At 46.4% G+C, this 24,990-nt stretch overlaps 1 long non-coding RNA gene across 3 annotated transcripts; it reads left to right on the top strand.

Moving 5' to 3' along the window:
- The first annotated feature begins 622 nt into the window (after positions 1 to 622).
- On the top strand, positions 623 to 24,655 carry LOC119147457. 3 transcript variants are annotated; one of them, XR_005104046.1, is made up of 5 exons: positions 623 to 3,209; positions 9,563 to 9,670; positions 11,536 to 11,648; positions 23,246 to 23,395; positions 24,029 to 24,655. It is a non-coding gene; the product is annotated as an uncharacterized LOC119147457 (long non-coding RNA). The 3 variants fall into 3 exon arrangements; XR_005104047.1 differs by lacking the exons at positions 23,246 to 23,395; positions 24,029 to 24,655 and adding an exon at positions 11,949 to 16,122; XR_005104045.1 differs by lacking the exons at positions 23,246 to 23,395; positions 24,029 to 24,655 and having other exon boundaries at positions 11,536 to 16,122.
- The last annotated feature ends 335 nt before the right edge of the window (positions 24,656 to 24,990 follow it).

Below are 24,990 nucleotides of genomic sequence, written 5' to 3'. Positions count from 1 at the left end.
ACGGCGTTGCCGTGAGGAAGAGGCAGGCGAGGGGCGGGGCCTCGGGCTGCCCCGCCCCCGCGGCCCCGCCCCTGCGCTCACACGCCGCCGTGCGCCGAACGCGGGCAGGGCTGGGGGGCACGGCGGCCGGTGCCGGGGGTGTCGCTGACGTTAGCGGCGAACCTGCCGCCAGCGGCGCCGCTCGCGGGACAGGGAGAAACGCCCGAAAAAAAAAAAAAAAGGGGGGGGGGGGAAGAGGCGGGGGCGGGGGGCCTTTGTGTCAAATGTAGGTTGAGCGAAGTGCCTTATGACCGGGGGCTTGGAAGTCCCTCAGGCGGCAGGGCCGGAGCCGGGCCCGGGCAGCGCCGAGCTCTGAAGGGACCCGGTGCCGCCGTAGCCGCGCCCCCTCGGCGCGGCAGGAGCCGCCCGCCCAGGGCCCCGCCGAGCCGCTGCCCGGCCTGGCGTGCCCCCGGCCGCAGGGCGCTGCCGTTGCCCTTCGGTACCGGCCCGGGTCAGACCCGCAGCCTCTCCGCGCCGGGCAGGGCCGCTGGCAGTGCCTCCCTCCCTCCCAGGGTCCCTCCCGCGGCCGGGGCTGAAGGCGGGCGGAGCCCCGCTCCTACCGGCCCGGCTGCGCATGTGCGCGGGGGCGGTGGGGCCGGCCGGGGGGGCGCGGGCCTGCTTCACCGAACAGCGGCGGGCCGAGGGGGTGCCGGCCGGGCTCCGCCGCCGTCGCCGCCGCCCCCTCGCTGGTGAGGAAGCGGCCTTGAGCCGTGCCAGCCGCTGGCCCGCGCCGCAGCGCCCACTGTCCCCTCAGCGTCGGGCGGGTCTCGCACAGTTAGTGCTTGGGCTGTAAACAGGGACGCGCTGCTCGCTCCGGGCCGCGGGGAGCCCTGGTAGCCCCAGGTCCCGCTGCAAGGCAGGCGAGTAAGCGGGGCAGCGGGTGCTGAGGAGATGCCTCCGTGGCGCTGGCCAGGGGGGCTGGCAGGTGTTGGGGGCAAAACATGCCACCTGCGCCCCAGGTGTCACCAAATGAAGGGCCCTTGGGCGTCGCCATGCACCGCCCATGCGTGAGGAGTTTCCTGCAGCGAGCTCACGTTCCGAGCGGATTTCAGTTGCGTTTCTCCTTGCCATCAGGGCTGTAAGGCAGAGGAATGCTGGCATATGGCTGCAACTGAAGGGAAAGACGACTGCTATCATAGTGGAAAGTATGGCAAGACATGAATCAGAATGAAAAAGGCAATAGAAATGGGATGCCAGTGATGCTGTAAAAATGTGGCTGGCACATACATCCGTGACCCCTTCGAGTGTGCAGGCAGGAGAGGAAGACGGCAGTACTGTAAAAACATGCAGAGATTTAAAAGAATTGCTAAACTCTAAACAATAGTCAAACCTGCTGAAAAAAGAAACGGTGGAAAGCTGTCAGAAGTGCAGTCAGAGTTACTGCCAGCTTCCCAACCCTTGCCAGCATATTCAGCTGCCTTTCGTCATCTGGATACACAGAAGCCATCTACCAGAATAGCCTCCTCCTGGCATACAGGCTGAACAGGAAGAAGCTCAGCACCTTTCCTGTCCACACCATCCTATTTGTGCTGCTAACTTCTCATCCTTATCTCAGATAGCTGCTGCACAGCTGTTGCCTAAAACTGGTTGGTTTTAACATGAGCAAGTACTTTTATAATAGGCACATTTTAAGCTGTGCTGTGATCACACATTGGTAGGTACATCTTCAGGCCAAAAATGCTGAAGCCTGTAATCAGTCCTGCAGAATAGCACTTAAGCACACGAGTGGTTCCATTGATTTTAATTGAACTATTTGTGTAAGAGCTGTTCAGTGTTTAGGAGGGCTGCAGAATATTGTCCTGTGTGTTTGTTCCTTGGCAAAAGATGTCGGCTACAGTTTCCTTTAAAGAGAATAATGGCAGTTCAGATTGAAATAAGGATTATGCTTTACTCTTCTTAGAGGATTGCGGTAAAACTACGTATACGTCACACCTGATAATTTATTAGCCTGTATTCTGTTGCCTCAGATACGCAAGTGTAATCTGGCTCTTGAACATTGCTGAAACACAGATCACATTTTACTGCCATTTGGTCCAGGCATCAGGGATAAGACAAAATACAAGGCTATGAAGGAAGGAGCATTGTGATTGTAACTTAAGAGAATTTTATATTGGTTTGGAAAAAGTCTGACTCCATGAATTGCAAGGCAGAAGAGAATTTGGTGCATAGATTGCAACAGTGAAAAGATTACTGTAACATTTTCCACTTGCTGCTTGAACTGTTGAAATTCTGCTGCATGTGGGTGAGACAACAGAGCTTTCACTGTAAACCCATTGAAATCTATGACAGTTTTGCTGTTGACTTAACTGGAAGTAGGTTTAGACACTTTGACATCACTTTCTGTTATGAAATAGCATCCAACCATATATGCATAGGTCTGTGTTGTCCACACAGGAAAGAAGGTTCCCTTTGCCTGACCACATGCATAGGGCACATAGTAAAAAAAATGCAGAGATGTGCAGATAAGTCACCGTTGCTCTCTACTGTAGCCACAGCAATCTAGCAGTACCTCAGCTTTTCAGAGCACCTACATTTCTTTGTATATATGTTTAAATGTATCTTAAATCATTTTGTATATGCGCTGTGGAATCAGTCATGTGTCCAGAAAGGAAGATGGAGTGCTAGGTGTATAAATGAACCTGGGTGAAAATGGGATATGCTTGTATGAAAGGCCAGGCTTCAGGTATGGATTTACTGAGGCTCTGAAGGCCTGAAGGTTTTTCCACTCCTCCCCACCACAGCATGAACACACACTGTTTGCCTCTAGAAACACATGATTCCAAACAAGCAGAGCGCTGTGCAGGGGCAGTGCTTTGTCAGGGTGCGTAGCCCGTGCTGCGCACCCCACCAAGTGCTGCCTTCACCAGACACTCCTAGGCTCTGGGTCCAATCTGACTGCTGGGCTGAAGCTGCCCTCACCCGCCCCTGCACTCCTTGGGACCCAAACCCAGCACCTCTAACCACTCCTGGGGTAAAAGCCATCAGACTCAATGTGATTCCTCTTTCTGCTTTTAAATGTGGACAGAAGTATTTTGAAGACAGTTGTTTTAAGGTGATCAAGCACATTTTCACATTGATATTGTCACTTTCCAGGGCCCTGTGCTTCCACGCTTCCTTGCATGGAAGGGATGCTTTGGGAAGACAAGGGCCGCTGAAGCCAGCTGGACTGTGTGCGTGAGTAGGTTTCATGCAGCGCTGTTAAGGTCTGCAAAACAGGGACCAGTGCAATCAAAAAAGCCATCTGATTCTGTTCATGGTGGCTTTCAGCCTCAGAAGTCATAAACTAATAATTTTCTTGAACTATAAGCATGTGTGTAAACACATGCACCTCCCCACACACCACACACCCCCAACCCCACAGAGCCCCTGCAGATGAAATCTGGAGTAAATCCACATGCATTTAGGTAGGTATATGGGTTGGCTCACACCAAACAAGTGCTGACACACATTTACCTGCAGTGGCATCAAAGGAGCTTTCTGTACAGTGTGCAATGATGTGTTAGAGAGTGCCAAGTAGTTTTACCAAGATTATTTCTCCTAGAGTGAATTCAACTGAATCCTTCTCAGGAGGCACAATAAAAACTTTAAAAGACCTAGAATGAATCATTCTGGATCTGTGTTTATTGATGGTAGTGAACCAGGAGGACTAGCTTTGGTGGTGTCAGCGTGTGTGCAGAGGTATAAAATGGGTGTGAAAGAAGATCAACCGAATTACTTTGAGAACTGAAGGACAGGCTTTAAGATATACATGTGCTCAAAGGCTTTGCAGATTTGTGTCTCTAAATAGCTATTTTCTATTTCTATGAGCAAGCAGCAGGAGCAGCTGAGTGCTAAAGAAACAGCTGGCCTTCAATGATAAGGGGTAGCTGTCACTTTATCGCAAAATTTGAAAAACTTTATATTTAGAAGCAGAAGGGAGAACCATCAGCAGCCACACCCCAAAACCTGAAATGTTTGCAGTTTCTTCACTGCCTGCACTTTGTGATTGGTAGTGTTTACGTTTTTAAATGTTAAAACGCCTTTCTTTTCAAAAATCTGTCCTGTGGCATGACATGGCATGTGAGATCAGTGAGACCAGAACTGCTGACTGCCCTGAGCTGTGGTGAGGGCAGAGCTCTAAAGTTGAGGATCCATAATTCAAGGAACTTCATTCACTATTCCCCACATACAGCCTTAAAGAAATAATTAGGCCTTCCATGCTTTTCATGCTTTTCAGATTTGGCTCATTGCAGCTACTACATGTTTCTTTCTTCCATCTTTTAAAATTCCTTACTGTGTCTTATCACTATGTCCAGAAATAACCTTCTTCACTGTTCCTTGGAGTCCACCCCCCTGTTTCCTTGGTTGTTGCAAGGCTTGGGGTAATTAGCAAAGAGTTAGTTGTCTTCCCACATAGGAGGGGATCTGCACTCAGAGCTGGCACTGACGAGTTTCAGCTCTGTCTCAACATCTCAAATCCCATTTAATTTCTCATCTCACCTGTGATTCAGATAATTAACTCTGTTTCCTAGATGTAGAAACCAAAACACCTGAAAGTTGAACAGAAAGAAGTTTCAGAAGTAACAATTTTGTCAGTGCCCAAGCCCAGTTTCAGACACTCTGATTCTATCTGCCCTGCCAAATAAAGTAGGACCAAAACCCATTCTCCATCCCTGATCTCAGATGGCAGATATCACTGCAGCTGCTTGGCCCTGTGTCTCCTTTGGCCTGCTACTGGTGTACATGTGGCTTTTTGTCATCGCTTTATTTTATGTGTAGCTTGCTCTTAGCTGGGGTGGGCTTTTTAAGTTCCAAGGGCCTGAAGACGTGTGGCAGCCTGTCAGAGAGCTGCTTTCAGAGCTTGAGGCTGAGATTATGTGACAGGAAGGTATATGGAGTATTGGGGTTAAGTAGTTGCTGCTACAATGTTGAGGGACTCTAGTGTGGAGGAGTCAGGTCTATGTAGCCTCATCCAGTGTGCCTTCTGGATTGGTCCTCAACCTGTCATGCCCCTCAGTGTAGGCTCAGAGGGCAGTTTGTCCAAGGACCATGACAACAAAGAAACGGTATAGATACTGTGGGGTCCTATGGACCTGAGTGACACCCACACATTTGGGCTGGTGGGCTTTCGATGTGATACTAGCACACCAGTTGTTTACTGCACTGTTTCAATCACTGGCTTTCCCCAAACAATTGAATTTCTCCTGGTTTTGTTTGGGATTTAGTGAGGGTTTATGGAATGCTATGGAACAGACTTGCTTGAAAGTCAAATCTGAAAAAAAAATAGTACTCCAAACCGAATGCCAGTCCCTTGTAACGTTCATTTCTTGTTAATTGCTGTATTATGAAAGACGACATTTGTATCTTAACGTCCTTGAGAGTTTGGCTGCAGAGATCTTGAATGTCCCTCTCCGCCAGCGCTGCCCGATCAGCAAGACGTGCAGTACCCTGCCGCCAGGCCCTGCAGCCATTTCTGTGATCAGGCATGAAATTATTCTTAACTGGTTCAAGTGAGGCATGGATTGAAAAGCTTGGGAGACGCTGATTTTCTCCATCATCCTGCTCTGCCTCAACTCTATTTCACCTATCGTATGCCTGGCAATTTTGGATAGCATCGTCCAAAAAATCTTTTCTGATGCTGCCATGCTCAAAGCACTTTACAAAAGGCAATGGTATCACTGCTTTCATTTTTAGAAGACAAAAAAGAAACGAGACTTAGGGGAAACAACTGACCAGTGTCACTTAGCAAAGGCAGGAGAAGAGCTGGGAGAATAAGTAGGTGTCCCAGTCCCCAGTCTGGCATGTTTGTCATTATGATACACTGCAGAGGAAGGATTTATTATAAGATTTTTCATCTGAATCTGAGACATGTCATGGCCTCATTACATTCCCTCGGTGTAGGAAAGGGACCTTGTGTACATTTGTATTGCATTAAGCTTCCACAAAATACATAGAGTAGTGCAGTGCAAAGAGGCTTTGAAGAAACCATGACTCAGACCCACTTTGTGTTAGCATGCTTTCGTGGGGCATAGGCATCTGCCTGAGGTCACTGCTTGAATGAGCTGATAAATTAAACATTTCTCCTTTGTCCAATAAAATTTGCAGTCAGGTCTTCCTGTTGGGTAACTTTGCTATAAGCACATCATATAGCATTAAAAGCATATTCTATCTTGCTGTGATCATCTTCTAAGCTGCTTTGATGCTTAGCACCACCATTGCAGTCCAGGACAGAGAGAGAAACAAAGCAGGGCTGTGCACACGTGCTAGCAAACGGAATTGAAACCAGTCTGCCTTTGGCAAATAGAATGTCCACTTTAAGAGGACAGGGAGGCAGCTGGGGGCTTTATGAATAAAATCAGTCAGTGGTAACACAGTCTCAATGGCATCTGTCCTCTGAACATAAAAAATTAACGTTTTCTTACCCAGCTTACCTTCTTCTGTATCTGTGAATCGTGTCTGCTGAGTTTATAGGAAGAAGCTCCAAGGAATTTGTATTGCTCCTTGGTCTGAAAATCCATCTAGATGTGGAAGAATGAGTTCATGCGTCCAATGGTAGAGGCCAATGGAGTAGTTAGCAGCCATTAATTTATACAATATTTATTACAGATGAGGAACCAAGAAAGAGAAAGTTATATTTACAAATTTAAGCATGGAAGATTGCTCACCTGGGTGCTTAGACATCCAAATCAACTGACTTGCAAGCTGATTTTGTAAATCAGATTTTGAGATGAGATGGAAATTAGAGGTGGACTCCTGATGTCTTTTCATACAGCCATTCTCTAGAAGCCAAGCTATGTGCGTACATATAAGGGAGAATAGACTTTGGTTTATCAAAATGGGTATCTATAACACATTTATAGGCCTACAGTAAGTATGTAAGAAAATTGTTGAGTTCTGTTTTCAGTAGGGAAAAATTAATGCCTAATGTGTCTGAGGCAAATCTACTACCAGCCGTAGGATTCTACTTGTGTTAGCTGTGATGGATCCAAGTGAATCTGTGACGGGAAGATCATATGTGCATCCCATATTGTACAGCAATGATAATACTCTGTATTTCTGTAGCATGACCAACTCACGCATTTTAGACTGCTTAGTCCAGATTTGCCAGTTCAGGCCACTAATAGATATTAGTAATCAGGTAAATAAAATGCTGTTCAGTTGAATGAGGAAGGAATCAGTATTGATCCTGAACCTCATACTGCTAGTATAGTTGGGCCAGTATTATCATGGCAGAGATAAGAGAGCTCGTACATCAATACACATGTTTGAGAGAAGATCAAAACAGCCCAGGAGGTAAATAACCTGGACAGTTGCCTGCAGGACCTAAAATTAGAGATCAGCGCAACGGCTTGGCAGGTGAATAGCCAGCAGATGCTGTCTTATCTCTCTATTTGCTTCAGAAGATTGGGTCTGACCCAAAACATGTTGAAATCAATTTGTATCTTCTTTATTTTGATGGGTTATGCACCAGGCTCTAATCAGTTGTGGGCCTAATTAAATGATTTTCCTTATTGCAAGCTAATTACTCCTATGGAGAAATGAAACTGAATGTTAAATGAGCACTCTAGAGGAACTGTATATGTAACGTATGGTTTAGAATAAAAAATTATGGGCTTGATTTCACACTGTCTTACACAGTCTGTTATTCCACATAAAGCAAGTACAATTTCCACTCCCTTTTACTGGTATAAGTATGGAAACCGAGTGAAGAATCAGGCAGAATGACTGTAACAAGCTCTCTTCCTTATGCAAAAAAAAGCTAGTGCAAGCAGGAAATTGTTGGCTTTCAGCATCCAAGAGAGGAAGAAGCAACACATTTTAATTGCAGCAGGGAGGACAGATATCAGCAAAATGTTAGAATCGTAGAACCATAGAATCATTTCGGTTGGAAAAGACCTTTGAGATCATCAGGTCCAACTGTTAATGCAGGACTGCCGAGCCCACCGCTATACCATGTCCCTAAGCACCACATCTATGTGTTTTTTAAACACCTCCAGGGATGGTGACTCCACCACCTCCCTGGGCAGCCTGTTCCAATGCTTGATCACCCTTTCAGCAAAGAAATGTGTCCCAATATCCAATCTAAACCTCCCCTGGCGCAATTTGAGGCCATTTGCTCTTGTCCTATTGCTTGTTATCTCAAAGAAGAGACCGACCCCCACCTGCCTACAGCCTTCTGCCAGGTAGCTGTAGAGAGCAATAAGGTCCTCCTTAAGTCTCCTCCTCTCCGGACTAACACCCTCCCCCGCCCAGTTCCCCCAGCCACCCCCCATCAGCCTGGTTCCCCAGCCCCTGCCCCAGCCCTGCTGTCCATCTCTGGACACGCTCCGGCACCTCAATGTCCCTCTTGCAGTGAGGGGCCCAAAACTGAACCCAGGATTCCAGGTGTGGCCTCACCAGTGCCAGGTGCAGGGGGACAATCACCTCGTCTGATATTCTGACAGTGAGGACTGGGCTGTGTTACCTGGGGAGCCTTTGGCACCTCCAGCACGAGAAACCTGCAAGAGGGTTGGCTTCAGCCTTGGGCAGGGGATGGAGTACCCAGAGACCTCCTGGACCTCCCTTGCTAGTGCCTATTGGAGTTTTGCACCAATGTGGGGGAAAATGCAAGGTACAGGACAAAGACAAATTCAGTGCCGTCACCTTGTGGTGACAGGCCATTTGCTGCTCTTGAACAAATGGCAAAGGAGGTAAAGTAAAAATGTGAAATCTACAGTAATTAATTAGATAATGGGAAATCAATCATGCTAATGAGTATGTAAGTGTTGGCAGACTCTAGCTATCGCTGTGTGGATGATATTGATTTAGCGAATACTTTTTTCATGGATCATGTGTGGGAGGCTGCGTAGGTCTAGCCGACAATGATCGTGTGTGGTGCTTCCCATTAATACTTCCCAGCTAAATCTTCAAGCTGAGTGTTGATTTTGGTGCTTTGCTTGAGGCATTGAATTCCAGCAAAGGGTAGATCTTTGTTCAAGAACCCCAAAACACTTCTGTGATGGTCTGGAGGGGAAAAGGAATGGTGTCAAAAGGCACAGCTTGCTGAAAGCAGCCTTGCATACAAAAAAAAAAAAAAAAAATCACTCAGGTTGCTCTGTCTGGAGACCAGAATCTAAGATGCTGTAGCACATAGTGGTTAGGACCCAGCCTTGTGGGACGTACGCAGCACCGTGTTTGCTAAATGTGTTGTCTGCCAAGTGTGGTGTCTGCAAAATGCAGAAATTACAAAGGGCAATCTTCATCCTCAGGCAGATGTTTACCATGCAAGTGTCATGTGGGGTGCCACGTCCTTCATGTTGATGCACCAATTTTAGCACTGGGAGAAAATTTCAGTAACAAGGTACAAGTGAGGTGGAAGAAGCTGGGGGGCGGGACGGAGAATTTGACTTGGTTTATTTGTTTTCCTTCCAGCTTTCCACAGGTCTGGTTTTTTGCCTTGTACTTGGCTCTGTGTCTCTGATCCTGTCTGTCCTGTTTTTGTTCGCCTTCCTTTGTTGCTGATGGTTTCATGCTGTTTCTATTCCTCTCCTTTCGTGTGACACAGATTCTCTGCCTGAGCCACGTCCAAGGTGTGGGACTCCCTGCAGTTACGGCACAGAGACTCAGTGCTGAGGACACAAACTTCCTGCTTTGCTGACAATGTCTGCATTGTGTAAGTGAGTGTATGTTTTACCAGCCCACAGAAAAGAAGTTTCAGGGCATTACTTAATGAATTCCCCTTTTTCTAACTTGTCAGGACACTGGCAGCTCTTCATCTCTTCTTCATTGTTGCTGGGCTCTTGGTATCTATAGGAGACCCCACTAGTCTAGATGATCTACACACAGGGAGAGAGCTTTTTTTTTTTTTTTAATGCGAAGACCTTACAGTCAACATGAAAAAAGCAGACAAAGGTATGGAAAATTGTTATGACTAAATCTTCCCTATCCAGAGGGAAGTAGAGACATAGAGAAATCCCAGATCTCACTACCAGCAGTAATGAGATACCTATAGTAACTCGAGTCTATTTCAGGGCTTTCACCACAAAATGGTTCTCCTTCTCCCCACAGGGAGCAATGTAACACAAGCATGATTTTCACTTTTGCTTCCCATTCAGATGTGTTAAGGATGGTGGAAGGTAGACCCATATCAGGTGACTGCCATGACAGCACTAGGACAGGGCATTTCACCACTCACTCGTGCACGTGGGAATGTCTAAGTCATACCAAGTCACCCTGTCACCTTTCCGTTTTTGAATTAAATGATGAGGGTTGTTTAAAAGCGTTATGTATATTGGCAGTTATCCCGGAGGGTGACATTAGTGGAAGTATAATCCTGTACATAAAAAAGACAGCTGTAATGTTCAGAGGTGCACTGATGAGACTTAAAGCGTTAACTTCTAATGAACATCCATCTGTAGTTTGAAGGCACCTCTGATCTACAGCTGGAAGGGATTGTAATTAACATCCGGACTCCCATGAACTCAGAAAGTCCCTGAAGACAGGTAAACTCTGAATGCTGAGCAACACTATTGCTTACTTCCGAAATGCTATCAGAAACGACTCTATAAATAGGAAAGAATGAAGGCTGACACAACCCATACCAAAGGTGGCTTTTGTCGAGACTCGGGTAGCTGGGACCGGTGCCCAAAGAAGGCTGGGGCAGGACCTTGCGCAAAGCAGCAGATCTTGCACCCAAGGGGAAAGTGTTGGCACTGGGGTGCTTTGGCCCTACCGTGTGGGTCAGCGGTGGGGGAATCGGTTGTGTCTGGTGGGGGAGAAAATTCCCGGGAGATGGCAGGTTCTTGGTCCACCCCAACTCATTCCACTGTGACTGGCTGAAGACAAAACTGTAAGTCTATCTTGACATCAGGTAGAACCCCCCTATTTTATGACTCATTCTTCTGTTCACAGGCTTGCCTTCGCTTCCCAAATTAAGATAGATGCTTTACACTTGACAGGCAGTATGATGGCTTAATGAAGAGGTCAAAGGTAATACCTCTGCATGACCTCTGCTTTCATTGTCTGTACCTTTGACATCTAGTCAAACACATTAAATTATGCAAAATGCACATATCTGGGCTCTTTGTAGAGTATGTTTATTTTTTAAAAGCTTTGCTTACCTGTGGAGTCTACTATTTATTGTATGATGCTTTTTGCCACTTAGGCACTATGCTTAATCAGATTTGTAAATTAATTCTCTCCTGGGGTTTCTCTTTGTGTTTTCAGAAAGCATAAAAAGTGTTCATGACACACTTCAATACACGCACTGCTTACATTAGTCATCCTCTCAGCATAATAGTTTTATGGAGAACACTTTAGGTTAAAAAAACCACAAAACACATTTCCTTTAATCTAATTTCTTTCCCCCACTTTTGATCCCTAGAGTTATGTTACATGTTAGTAAACAGCTACGTGACACGCAAAGGCTGTAATTGTGATTTTTGTTTTTATTTTCTGGAGGAAAAGAGCTACTGTTTACATCTTGAAATATCTATTATTACTTTTGTGATATATTCAACTGAAAACATTTTCATACAGGAACTTTGCCGCCTTCTGACAGCTGGAACGAGGGTTGCAAAAATGAGCGCTGCTGAATTACAGCATGCCTTCCACCTGCTTGCCATTTCCCCAGCTCAGCAGTTCCAGCCCAGGTAGGACCGAAGCTGAATGGGAACGACCAGCCTTGATGGGGAGCACCAAACTCACCACTGTCACTCACACCTACCATGCGTCTTCCTTGTCACAGATGTTCAAAACACCTCCTAGTCAACAAAACACTTCTGTGGCAAACATTGCAATGCAGGAAGGGATTTGAAAATGTTGCTGACATTGGTGAGGAAGAGAAAGTGGTCAGCAAGCACTGCAGTGCCCTTTAGAGAGAGGAGGGCTTTCCAGCAAGAGCCAGGGGATTTCTAGACATGTTTTTGCCCAGACCACTTCTTCTCTTTCAGCCTTCCTTTTTCCATGGATCTGTGCCTGCCTCAGAGCTGTGGGATAACCAGACCTCCAAAGACTTCACCCAGTCTGCACCAGTGCAGGCACTTGCAACTGCAATAAATGTGTGTAACTGACCCTCAGCAAGAAGCTGGAGGGCAGCTATGCCCGTGCTGTTGCTGCCCTGCTTCTGAGTGCAGCAGTCACTGCCCATCCCACTGCTTTCGCCATGGCTGGCAGGGCGCGTTTGTGTTCCTGGGACACCTGGAGGGGCTGAGCTCATCCCACCAGAGCAGCTGCTCTTTCCTCTTCCTCCTGGTTTCACATGTTTGCTTGCAAATATTCTCCTCCTTGCCAGTTGGTTCACAGCACGTGAGATAATCCCTTCCACATTTTGGGGAATGGAAAAGGCATCCAAAGAAACACACCTGCAGGGTGGGGTGGGCTGGTGGCGAGTGGAGCCTGTCACAGGGTCCCTCTCCCCACCGCTGCTAGCAGGCAATGCTGCAGCTCATGGTAACAGTGCTTATGGAGCCTCTTTTTTCCCCAATTCCCATAACACAAAAGCCTGTACATGTCTTTAGTTTCTCTTTTGCTCTTTAATTGCTCAAACGTCTGTATTTTTACCTTTCCCATGTGTGTGACATGGAGGAAGGAGGATTCCCCAATTCTGGCGAGTTCTGGGAAAAAGTGCCACAATTTTCGGCCAGATGCCAAGAAACCCTTGTCATTCACAGGCACAGCCCGCATTCGTTTCCTTAGCAGCTCCTTTGTTTGCGAGCACATCGTCAAGGTCACAGGGAAAGGAGAGGTTCATCAGGCACTGTTGGCCAGGCTTGCAAGCAGCTTTGAATTTGGGGACAAAATCATAAACCATGGAAGACTGATTCTGGCAGCGGAGCATGGGCAGGACTTTCTCTCTGCTGCCTGTGCTGCTGCCATTACATCAGACTGCTCGTGTCCTGTAGGTTAGTACGGTTTCCATTTCATATGTGGGGGAAAAAAGTGCTAAAATAGCAGTTTGAAAGGCAGGACCATGGTGAGGACCTGAATACCTTCCTCCTGAGAAGTACCCTTGGCCTGGCAGAGCCGTTCTGCCTGTGGGGTGGCTGCACCAGTTTGTCCTGAATGAGGACCTGCTGCCTGCCCAGTCCCAGCTCGGCCCCAGCCTCCCTCTCCATCCCACGCAGGGAGCAGAACGTGCGGGTGGTGTCTCTGTGGCTTTCCAGTCCCTGCTTGATCCAAGAGGATGTTTGTTTCCTGCAAAGGAAAACACAGTTGGATGTCATGCTAGAGGGAAAAAAACCAGATATACACGGGGCCAAGCTGGGATCTTTTACGAGTGTATGCAGGGGTTTCATCAGGGCTTAACCTGGCTCATCAAACCAAATGCTAATTTTGTCCATCACTAGTGAACAAGCTCAGGGATCAAACACAGGGGCAAGAAGCTGCTCAGTTTGCTCACGACGTGGTGTGTCACGACGTGGTGTGTCACGATGTGGTGTGTCACGTGAGGCAGTCCCAGCTGGATTGAGTGTCAGTTACCCTGTGATGAAAATGGAGTGCTGACACTGACCATGTAGAGCTCAGGGAATGGAAAAATGTGATATTAATTCTAGGGATACTACACAGTCCTAGTGATCTGCCACTGAGTGGTGCCACATGGCTTCACTGCGTGATGCTCGTCCGGCACATTTGTCGCTCCAATGAAACTTTGCTCCTCCAAAATACCACATACACTGAAGTGGTACAGCTCGTCCTATATGGCTGTGAGAACTGGAAATTCATGGTAGCATGAGGTTGATCACAGAGATGTGGTTTTTAGGTGGGGAGGGACTTACCATCCCCTCCTGATGGTGGCCTTGGGAGTGACATAGAGAATTGTGCACCAGAGCATCTCGACTCCACTGGGCTCATGAATCCTCCTGTTGTCACTTGCTGTACCTGTATCTATTGCAGAGTGGCTAATAGTGCCCATTTCGGCCTGAGATCGTTCCATTGCCTTTTGCTTTCCCCTTACAATATTACAAATAGCAAACATTTTTGGCCGTGTACTTTTTTTTTTAATTGAAATATTTCTCATTAAAAAAGCTTTCTAAGTCTGGTTACTGTTTTCCCTTACTGGGAATATTCATTCAGCAATTACCTTTGCCAAAGATGATGTAGTGCAAGCAGGTGTTACAGCCTTACTTTCAGCGGTATGGAAAATACATTTCATTTCTGACAGCGATCCTGCTGCTTCAGTGGAAGGCTACCCCATGCAGAGATAGGCTGGTTAGATCAAACTGTACTAATTGCAGAGTGATTTGGAAATCTGTTCCACTTGCAAACAGAATGAATCCAACACTTTGTAACATTGAATCAACAAAGGTCACATTTCATAAATATTACAGAGCAATTTTCATAGATAATGCAGCAGGCTAGTTAATGATTAGAGCAGTAATCTCCTGACGTAAAGCCACGATGAATAAAGGACGTATTTTTACTGCTTCTGTTATTATTTCCTCAGGGATCTTAACCAAAGGCAGAAGAAATTATTAGGGTCTTTGAAATCTACCCCATCAAACTATAGCTGTTCTTCCCAATGGCTTTTGGGTTAGAAACTAGAAAATTTAAGAGATTTTAGAATATCTGTCAGATTCTTGATGGGAAAGTAAGTGTGTTGGTTTCAATCCAGTTCTACTGGATTCTGTGATTAAAAGAACAGCCTCGATAACTGGTGGGAATTGGCAGAGCTCAGGCTAAGCAGGGATGCAATTCCCCCTCTTGTTCCAGCTGCTGGACCTGCTGGATCAGGGCAGAAAATTTTGGTAAAGATCTAGTTCTGCTCCTAGGACTGACCCCCGAGACAGGCACCTCGCCTGAGACGGGGTCTGGCACCATTTCTGAGATGGAAAGGTATTTGAGCTACCTGAGCAGTGATTTTGTAGTCTGTGGGATTAGCCCTGCAGGGAGGCAGTATTGTACATACTATATCTAAGAGAAGGTGTTGGAATGAATCCTGACATTACTCAGAGGCGTAAAACCAGAAATCTTGGGCCCATGTACAGACAGAGGACTTAAAACCAGAGGATGCAATTTCCCAGGATTTAATTAGGCATGTTTTATATCCAATAACTGCGCACACATAGACAATCCATATTTCTCAGTAGGGTTTTATCTGCTGTGAGCCATTTGTGTCTGGATTTGATGGGCTAGACAATCCTGATATAAAACTGTGGGACAACTGTGATCCAACAGTGCTTATGGGTGGAGGGCTTGGGAATCAGCAAAATTCCAGCAGGCATTTTATATACCCTTTCTCCAGAAGAAACCCCCAGGGGATGGAAAGTGACCAGTGTCACTCTGTAATGCATTATTGAGAGAAACAAAATGTAAAGCCCATTATGGAACATGCAACAATTTCCAGGCACTTGAATCAAGGGGTGGAATCAGTTACATCTCCATTTGGGAAAACTGATGAGATGAAACGTGAATTGTCCACACATGACACCTTTTGGACATTTCAGGGTTTAATTTTCAATTTTTAGATGCTCATGCTTTGAGACTGTTCAGAACCTAGATCTCAAAATGTAATTCCTTGAAAATCTAATGCAATTCAGGTGAAAAAAAAAAACCGAAACCAGCAAAATCCAAACATTCATGCAAGCAGCAGCCCAACTAAACATAGCACAACCCGAATTGCGAAAACCAGCCCAAAGCGGCATCAACACCAGAATCAGCAGAAACTTGGAAGGCTTTTCCCACAGCCTGACACGGGGGACCCCGACAGGCAGAGGTTCGCAGGGTCACTGCTCCCTGCTGGGCTCACCCTGCCTGCAGCCAGTGCTTTCTCCAGCCCTGCCTCCATCCCAGCTGGAATGGGCTGGAGAAAAATAACTGGAAGTTTCTTGTCAGAGCAGATGCGTGGCACAGCCAGTTGACAAACGAGTGAAAGAAAACAAAATATCACACTGTCGTTTAAAAATAGCTTCCGTAAAAATACCACGGGCAGTGCTTTTACCAGGCAGAGATTGGCGACTGATTCAGGAGGGTTATCAGCATACCTGGCGCTGGATAAAACCCGATCTCTTTGCGAGGCATTCTTCCTTGGTCAGACAGATTGTGGGACTGCGGTGAATGCCTGAGAAACTCTAGAAGTTTTCTGATAATGCAGCAGTCTGAAACAAGGGGTTTCTGCTCCTCACCTGCAATGCAACTTTAGAAAAGCTCCATGTGGTCTGACACTGCAAAGTGGCATTCTTGGAGTTTGGTGAGAGCGGGCAGTTAGCAGGCAGCAGAGCAGGGTGTAGATGTTATTCCTCTCCCGTACCCATTCCCTGTTCGTGTCAAATGCAAGCTGGCTTGGTCCTCGGACAAAGTGGGGTAAGCAACCCTGTGCAAGGGTGATCCTATCCTGTAAATTAGAAGTAAAAGCACTTGTAAAGGCTAGGCACCATTAAAGAGGTTTGGAGACTTCCGTAAGTGATGTCTGTGCCTTGTAGTCACTCCCTGAAGTGATATATTTTGATCACAGACTTTACCATGCAATTTTGGGAAGTTGATCCATTGAGTGTTCTTGCGGGGTCGTCAGTGTCATTTTTAAAGCACAGCATACGTGTGCAACGGTTTTCCAATAGCAAAGTTCAAATTGCATGACCCAAGATTTAGAATCATTGTGACTTTTAACATTCCTTCTGGTCTTCAGCCTCTTAATTCTGCTTATACAATGAATTCAGGTGTTAAAATGAATGTATTCATTTTATTTTGCTCTGTTTATTATAAAGTGCTTAAAGCATCATTTAGTTTGCAGCTGTTATTTGGATCTATTTGCATTATTCCAATTATTTCACCCAATAGGGGAATTAATATTCACTAGCTGAACAAAATTGAGCAATGAACCAAAAAACACCAATTTGATTAAGGGACTCTTGAACATATTTCAAGAGAAAAGGAGAAATGGATGGAAAGAGAGAAAGAGCACATCCCAAGCTCTTCTGTGATGGCATCATTTGTTGGTTCACTGCAGTCCCCTAAGACCTACTTTGACCCATCAGTCACCTAAAACTTCATAGCTGGAGACACTGCTGAAATCCAGAGGCTTGAAGCTCTGTCAGTACTGAAAAAAAGTATGTTAGAAGTAAAGCGACTGGACAAGTAGCTTTGCTAGAGCAAGTGCCATTCTCATGACCCTAAGATTAAAGATCTTTCCTGTTTTTATGTAGTATATCCTGCCTGTTTTTTACACGTGACTGCATTAGCAAAGCACATAGTGATGAAAATACGTGCAAAAACATAAAAAGAGACAAATCAGGCAACACAGTGACCTATCCCAAAGCAGGGAAACCCCAAGTTGGGGCTGCCCTCGCAGCCGACACCTACCCACAACTGTGTGTGTCCTCTGATGGTCGGTTCACATCATGTACAGCGCACTCTGAAGGACAGAGTCCCTGCCTCCCCAGTCAGGATTCAGGACACAGGATCTGCTGGCTTGCCAAAGCTTCACAAAGTGGCCGCTTGGCTGGGAACACCCTGAGAGCACGGCAGCGCCCTGCTCCTGGGGTACAGCTGCTTACAGTCGTGTTGTGCAGCAAGTAGGGGGAGGCAGGAGCCCCGTTTTGGGTCTCCTTTGTAGGAGCACACGTCTGCACGAGGCCATCTTGCACCTTTCCCTTTCACTCCCTGTGCCCCATCCCCAGCATCCCACCCATGCAGCATTCCCACTGCTCCTGCTCTTCTAGGCTTTCTTCAAAACGCTTCCTTGGGCGATTCTCTAACCTCCAGGGAGAGCTGCATGTCAGAGATTTCCCTTCCTGCACAATGTCCATTCCCTGGTGGGATCCACATGGGTCACTTCTGGGGACAGTGACAGATCCATCACACCACTGGGTTTCCTGCTGTCCCATCTCGAGGCCAATTTAATCATAAGGGGCTATTTGGGATTGTGTTTTTACTGAAGGAATGAGTTACTGTTCTTCAAGCTGAGGGGACAGCAAGTGACACTCAAGACCTTTCACTCCCAGATCTGTTGTTGCTGCTCCTGGTACGGCCTGGAAGGGAAACCAGCTGCCCCCAGCTCACCCAGTAACCATGAACAGCAAAGGTGGGAAACTAAAACTTCCGCAGCACAGCCTGTTGCCACATCTACTCAGCCTGGACCAGTGACTGACCATTTGCCACCAGCATCCCCCACAGGAAGGATAATAATGCATGTTGTCAAAAGGCCTTTTAGCAATATCAGGATACGCTGTCCCAAGGGGAGGAGGCTACGTACCAAGCCTTAAGCTGTTCCAGGCTTCAGAGAACAGCAGTCAGCAAAATAAATGTGGCTGCACTGGGACGCGTTGTTTTCAAAGCCCTGTGTGACAGCACCAAGTGGCATCAATCAGAATAACCTGTCACAGACCGTGTGCCTCCATGGCCATTTCTCCATCCCAGCTCAGACTCTCTGAGGCAGTGGTTGCACTAGAAAGAAGGCAAAGAAGTAGTAACGCAGGAGATGGGGAGATGGCAAAAAAGCACTGATGCTGGAAAACACCATTGAAATGCATCCCACTAGAAAGCTGTGCCGAGGCTGTGTTACGGCAGGAACACGAGGGGCTGTCCTGCTTCCTGAGACCCCAGAACAGGCTCCGAGAGCTGCTTTCTTTAGCATCAATTTCAGAGCCAACATTTTGGCTTTTCTGTATGAAGAAGTGGAGAACTTTGCCCTGATGTGCACCTCCTGCAGTCCCAGGGTGTCCAAACTTCCTCTAAAATAGTCTGCAGGATTTAGAGCAGCTTTTAGTTAAAGCTCAGCCCGTCCCCAGGGAACCCGTGGAGCGAGGCCAGTGGCACATCCTCCTGGAAGCAGGACACTCCCTGCTGCTAAATACTTCACATTCCTGCCAGACACCAATCAAGACTCAAAGACGAACTGGAAACCTGACCAGGAGGTTACTCAGTTACATTTGCCTTGGGGAACGTTTCTGACTAGCAGCAAGTAAAGTCAAAACCTCAGTCCAGACCTCACCTCCAGATCCAAGCTGTATCCTGACCAGCCTCAACAGCCTAAATGTGGGGTGTCACAACCTGGGATCTCTGCCCGCTTTGGACACTTACCCTTTTGCTTGATATCCCAGGTGTTGAGCTATTGCCACCTGTGGTATTTGAAGACACTTTCACTAATTTATCATCTCCAGGCTTCTGTCGTGGTGCTGTCATTCTCTCAGAAGGTTTCTGCCTGTCTTTGTTTAAGGAACTCATTGCAAGACACGTCTCATCAGGGTTGTCTTAAAAGATAGGCAGGTGTTGATGTCTTTTCACCTTCCAGTTTGGGTGAAGTCAACATGCTCATTCTCCCTCAGTGTGTGAGCGGGTGAGGAGAGAAAAACAGCTTGGCTTGGGCTTACCACCACTGAATGGCTTCTAGGCACTGTGCTATGATAACTAAACAACCCTGCCCACATCCTATGGGGCTAATAAGTATTTTCCATATATGAAATCAAGATACTAAGAGTAGATTTTGTAGAGTGAAGTGCCAACATGTCCTACTGAGAACAAAAGAGTTTGCTGAAAAATCAAGCCAAAAGTAATGTGCCCATGAAAATGAGGTTCAGTACGGGCTGGGATTGGGGTGCCAGAGCTTGTAGCTGCTACCCCAGTCCCGCTGCTCTAGCACTTGGGGGTCAGCGGCTGAGATTAACTTTATTTTTGGAAGGAAGAACTCCTGTTCTTAGCTGTACTCGAGCATCAGGAAAACTGCTTCATAAATTTATTTTGTTTTCCCCGTCTCGCTCCTCATTGACTTGTTCCCACACTTTTTGGCAGCCTCTAGCACCAGACCAATGTGCTGCTTCTGTGCAGAGATAACCTTGTGTGAGAGAAGCTTAGGCAGAAGGAATAACAAAAATCCAAGATCCATATTTTAAGAATTATTGAAATAGTTTCTGGTATCACTTATTTCTTAGGACAAGAAATTTTTGTATATATCAAAACCAAAAGAAAACCCTGAGGTGTTGAATTTCCCCTTTCTATCATCATAGTTATTAAAAAGGAGGTACCACTTGCCATCTGCTTGTGATGACACTACACCCAGGTGGTCTTTCCACCTGTCCCTGAGTTTGTCCTGGGGTGCTGCTGTGCTTTGCTCATTACTGCTAATGTTGCCCTTCTGCCAGGTTAGGGGAAGATGCAGCAACCCAAAGTTTTTCAAATCCAGGTTTCAGGAAGAAATGAGAGACATGTATCTGTCCAGTCTGTTGGGGGAAAGAATGAAGAATAAATTGTTCTAGTGACATGCAGTTGCTGGCTATTAATTCCTTTGAGGATTTTGTATTGCTTCCGAAGCAAATATAAGATTAACTGTTGGAGTAACGGAGTAGTATAGGATACAGATCTAGGGGTTCTTGTAATGGAGATGTTATTCACTTAACCAATGCAAAGCAAAACTACTTACAGCTGTAATTTTGTGTTTGCGTGCTCACCATGATGTCTAGCTGCCCAGTAGCCCCCCAGTACAACCTGAGAAGGCAGGGATGCTGCTTTTGTGGGCCAAGCCCCCAGCCCCCCCCCCCCCCCATACCCCCCCCTACTTGAGCAGGTGCCTTGTGAGAGTATCAGCCCTTTTGGTGCAATCACTTGTCAACATGCAGAGGTGAGCAGAGCAAAAAGCAGCCCGGCTGTGAGAAGGCAAGTGGAAAATAGGTCTCAAGTCACCTGAAACCTTCCTGGTGATTCACCCAGCTGCAGGGGCTGCCCAGCCCAGCTGCACCAGTCAGCGGTGGTGCTTGGAAGAAATGCTGCTGCCGTAAGAATGCCACTATTTTGTAAAAGCATTTTCGGGACCTTCCAGTGCCAGATATCCAGACGTGCTAATGCAAAATGCATTAACCCAAGCAGCAGGAGCTCCGGGGCTGCTGGCGCCACTGAGTTCCACTCATTTCATCTTTATTATAAATACTGCATTGTTGTCTCATTCTTTTCTCTCATCCTCTCTTTAGAAAAGAATTATAAGGCTCTAGTCGACTGGTCCCTTTGACTTAATACAGTTGTTAAACCACAGGCAGTAAATACCTCTTTCAATTGTTTAAGGCGGATGTATTTATTTCATTGGAACAACTGAATTAAATCTCTATGAGCTAAAGAATCCCCCCTTGCACGGCAGCTCTGCTTGTCTACCTCTGAGCTGAATGCAAAAGCAACTCCTCAACCTGCCGTATGAAATCAGCCCACCTTCAGGCTTGGTCCCCACCTCAGCTTAGCTTTTGTGGTTCAAGAAATATTCCAGCCCCAAAAATATAAACAGTGTTCTTTCACCAGGCGTATCTCAGCTGACAAATGCTAATTGTTATGCAAACTATCCCGAAGATGAGCTCTTCTCCCAGGACTGAAGGGCAGCCCCCTCCCAAATGGAAGGGCAGCTGTTCAAACAGTGCGGGATGCTCTGCCCGGCTGCCGGAGCAGGGGGAATGCCGAGCAGTGGGCGCTGAGCTGGAGCTGTGCCATACCACCACGGTTAACACCCCCACTTTTGTGGAAAAAAACCTCTGCGACAGCTGGAGAACTTTCACCGACCTCATGCCATCAGGAAAACAATTCTGTTTCAGCAGAAACCAGATATAAAAATTGTTTCTTCGGGCTCATGCAGTCGGACGCTTCCCCCCTGCAACTGGGGGAAATTAATTCCGGTCGTTGGGGAAGGATTGGGGTGGGAGAGCGATGCTCTGCCAGCCCAGAGGATTTGGCAGGCACCAGGGATGGTGAAAATGCCGTGCGAGCCTTGTTCTTACCTGGAGGCGGGTCAGTGCTCAGGGCGGGTGATGCTGCTGGGCCGTGGCTCCCACTGGAGTCCCATGGGGAGCTGGCACCCAGCTCCCCTTGCTTGGGAAAGGCACGTTTGTGCTCGATTGATGCTGCTTATAGCTCAACTGTAGGCAGCAGCTCAAGGGAAATTTGAACATGCCATCAGCGCATTTTTCCTTCCAGTCCTGTTTAGTTGCTGCTCTTTCCCTGCTCAGCAGCTCTCGGTGCAGGGCTGGGCTCCCAGCGCAGGGTCCTTGGCATCGCTCTGAAGCATGGGAGTCACCCCAGAGGGGCAGAGCAACTCACCATGGTGGCTTTTAAAAACCATCCTGATGGGGCCAGTGGGAATCTGCGTAAGTCTTGTTCTTTGCCTGCACTTACTCAGCCCTCAGAGAGCACAGCCTTGGCGAGAAGGAGGTGGCTTAGTGGTGCAGGACAGCTCCAGGAGAGCAGCTCCCACTTTCTGATCTTATACTGAGTCTGTCAGACCACGCTGGCTGCAGACAAAATTTACATTTCAAGCCCTGTATGAGACATGCATAGAGACCACTGGTGGGTGTTGCTGAATTCTATCTGTATCAGCCACATCATTGATCTTCCGGGGTGAAAACCACCTTTCTTGCCATCAGAAAACATGGAAAAATGTGTCTTTCCTGGAGGTGACCTAGGATGATTTAAAGGGGTGGCTGTGCTTCTTGATGAACACACAGAGAGCTACTTCTGTATGTGGTCGTGCTGAATTTCTGAGCACTGGGTTTAACCAGGGCTTCATGCCATCCTTTTAATCCTTGAAACTGGTTTTGGAGGTCTTTATGTTTGGGTTTGGGTTGCTTTTTTCATTTTTAAGACAGCCTTGTGTTACTGCAGCAGGGAACTTTGGGGTGTTTTGATTTTGTTTTGTTTTTTTAAATAAAGTGCTTTATCCCACCTATACCTGCGTAGTGTTCACCTGTATAAGAAGGACATCATCAGTCTTAGTGCATTTTGAGATGAAAATACATAGAAAGGGAGAATGGAGGAAGGACTACAATTTGAAGATTCAGGCAATGAGGAAAAGTTTTCAATGATTCTTATATTCTTGACATTTAATAGCAACATTTTCATTGATTTCAGTAGCAGCAGGCCTACAGTATACTTAAAAAGGAAAAAAAAAAATGGCATTTGACCCAACAAATGTGTTCCAACCTCACATCTCCTTCCCTGCTTTTGCATCAGTTCCCAGTATCTGACTGAGCAAACCAGCCATGTGCTATCTCCCCGCTCCACTTTCCCCTTCAACAGCTCTGTCTGGCAACTTATTTTACACAATATGGTAAAACTGCCTCCCCAAAGGGCCACAGAGGCATGGATTCGGTTGCCAGGGAAGGCCACTGATTCCTCTCAGCAAGGGCACTTGGCTCAGCTCACGGTGTCCCTGGTTGTTTTCGTCTGAGACTGAGCTGATAAGGGGATTTCCTTTCAAGTGGAAAAGCATAAACTGTATTTATATGCAGATAATTTCTTATTTGTTGGGTTTAGCATAACAGGGTGAATTTCTGGCCTGTCTCTCCAGCACTTTCTGACCACATGAAACATATTCACAATTGTCTGGGTGGGAGATGTTTTGCCAGAAGCTGGAGAGATGCCACAGTACAGCTGGCTGTGGAAGTCAGAGGTAGAAAGACATGACCCGTCACCTTCACTCTGATTCTTCTATAAGGAGGTAACGTAGACCACAACACCTGCCTAGCATTTGCTAACATGTTTGTTACAGGTCCTTATGCCACTGCCCCATCATTTTATCTGGGTAAACTATATATATTTTAATCAAAAGTTTTGAAAAAGAAACCCTTGAAGCATAGCTAATGCCTTCTGAGCCACCTGCAGGACTTAGTCATTTTGCAGGCAAGTAGGACCAGGTTCAGCTGAGGAGCAGGAGAGACTGAATTACATATGTAGCAGAGGAAGGATTTGCTGGAAAAGCTGGTAGAAGATTATCAAACTATGCACACCCAGGAGGAGGGAAATATCAAACCAGCAGTAATTCATGTACATCTGGGAAACCTACCCCATTCCTCACTGCAGGGGTTTCAAGGTTCACAGCAAACTGATAATTATTAGTCTTTTCTGTACCACTTTACAGTTGCAAAGCACCTCAGGATCCCTCCCTGCAGGAATTCTTCATTTTTATTATTTTATCTGGGGGTTTTATATTGCAATCACTTTAGTGACTCCCATGGGAGTATGCTTTTGAGGTTTAAAGATTAAGCTTTTTAAAAATGCATATTCTTCTAATGTTATACATCTGGTTTTCTTTAAAAGTAATGTTACTCATTTTAGAAATCTTTATTTACAGGGTCCTTTATAACAGGTCCATCTAACTCTTAGGCTGTGGATGTTACGAGCAGCTCCACCTGAGCCACAGTGCTTTCAAACCTCTGGACTCTTCCAGTTTCACCCTCCTAGGAACTCTTGTGTGACGGATCAACGTACATGAAGGTTTTGCAGAGGAACTTCTTAAAGTCACCTTTGCTTTATGCTCATAAAGTCCAACAAATAATAAAAACATTTCTGAAAACCAATAAATACCTGAATGCCTTTCCCTTTCCGGGAGTACTTGCTGCTTCTTGAGTCCTTGGGGGTTTGGACCGGTGTCTTTCAAGAAACGGCATGTAGCTGTGGCTCACCTGCCTCCACGCAGTCTTCTGGTTGTAGACAAAGTTTTTTCATTTTGGGGGTGCTGTTTGCCCCCCTCTGCAGTAGGATCTGATACCTTTATTTCTCTCAGCTTTGAGATTTTCGGTTCTTTTTTTCCAAGCAGAACAGACACATGAAAAGCCAAGTGCTCAGAGGACAGTGCTGAGGGTCCTGGATGCCTTGAGCTGGAGCTGAGATCATTCTTCTGGTGTGAAACATCCATTAATCAGCATTGAAAGTTAAAATTAATGTAAGCAGAGTTGAGATTTCAAATTGAATTTCTGCAGACATAGGCAGGTCCCCCAGGCCATGTGTGTGTGTACATGTAACAAACACATGCATATGTACTTGTCTATGTCTGCATGTATACATACACACAAGCGTGAATGAAAAAAAAAATATATATGCTGCATTCCAGGAAGAAAGGTAAGCATCAATCAATATAGAAAGCAATATCAGAAAAAATTCAGTTACCATCACAGAAGATACCATTTTCCTAGTCCTGCCCACTAGAACTGCGTCACCCTAACCGCACTACGCTCACATCACCTAAGAATTTAAATGGTGCAAAATAGCAGCATTTTTTAAGCTTTTGGTTTTCAGGGAACCTTTCTGCTTTAG

This window comes from Falco rusticolus, chromosome 1 (genome assembly GCF_015220075.1).
Source record: "Falco rusticolus isolate bFalRus1 chromosome 1, bFalRus1.pri, whole genome shotgun sequence".
Classification (NCBI taxonomy): Eukaryota; Metazoa; Chordata; class Aves; order Falconiformes; family Falconidae; genus Falco; species Falco rusticolus.
This window is presented reverse-complemented; position numbering and strand designations above follow the sequence as displayed.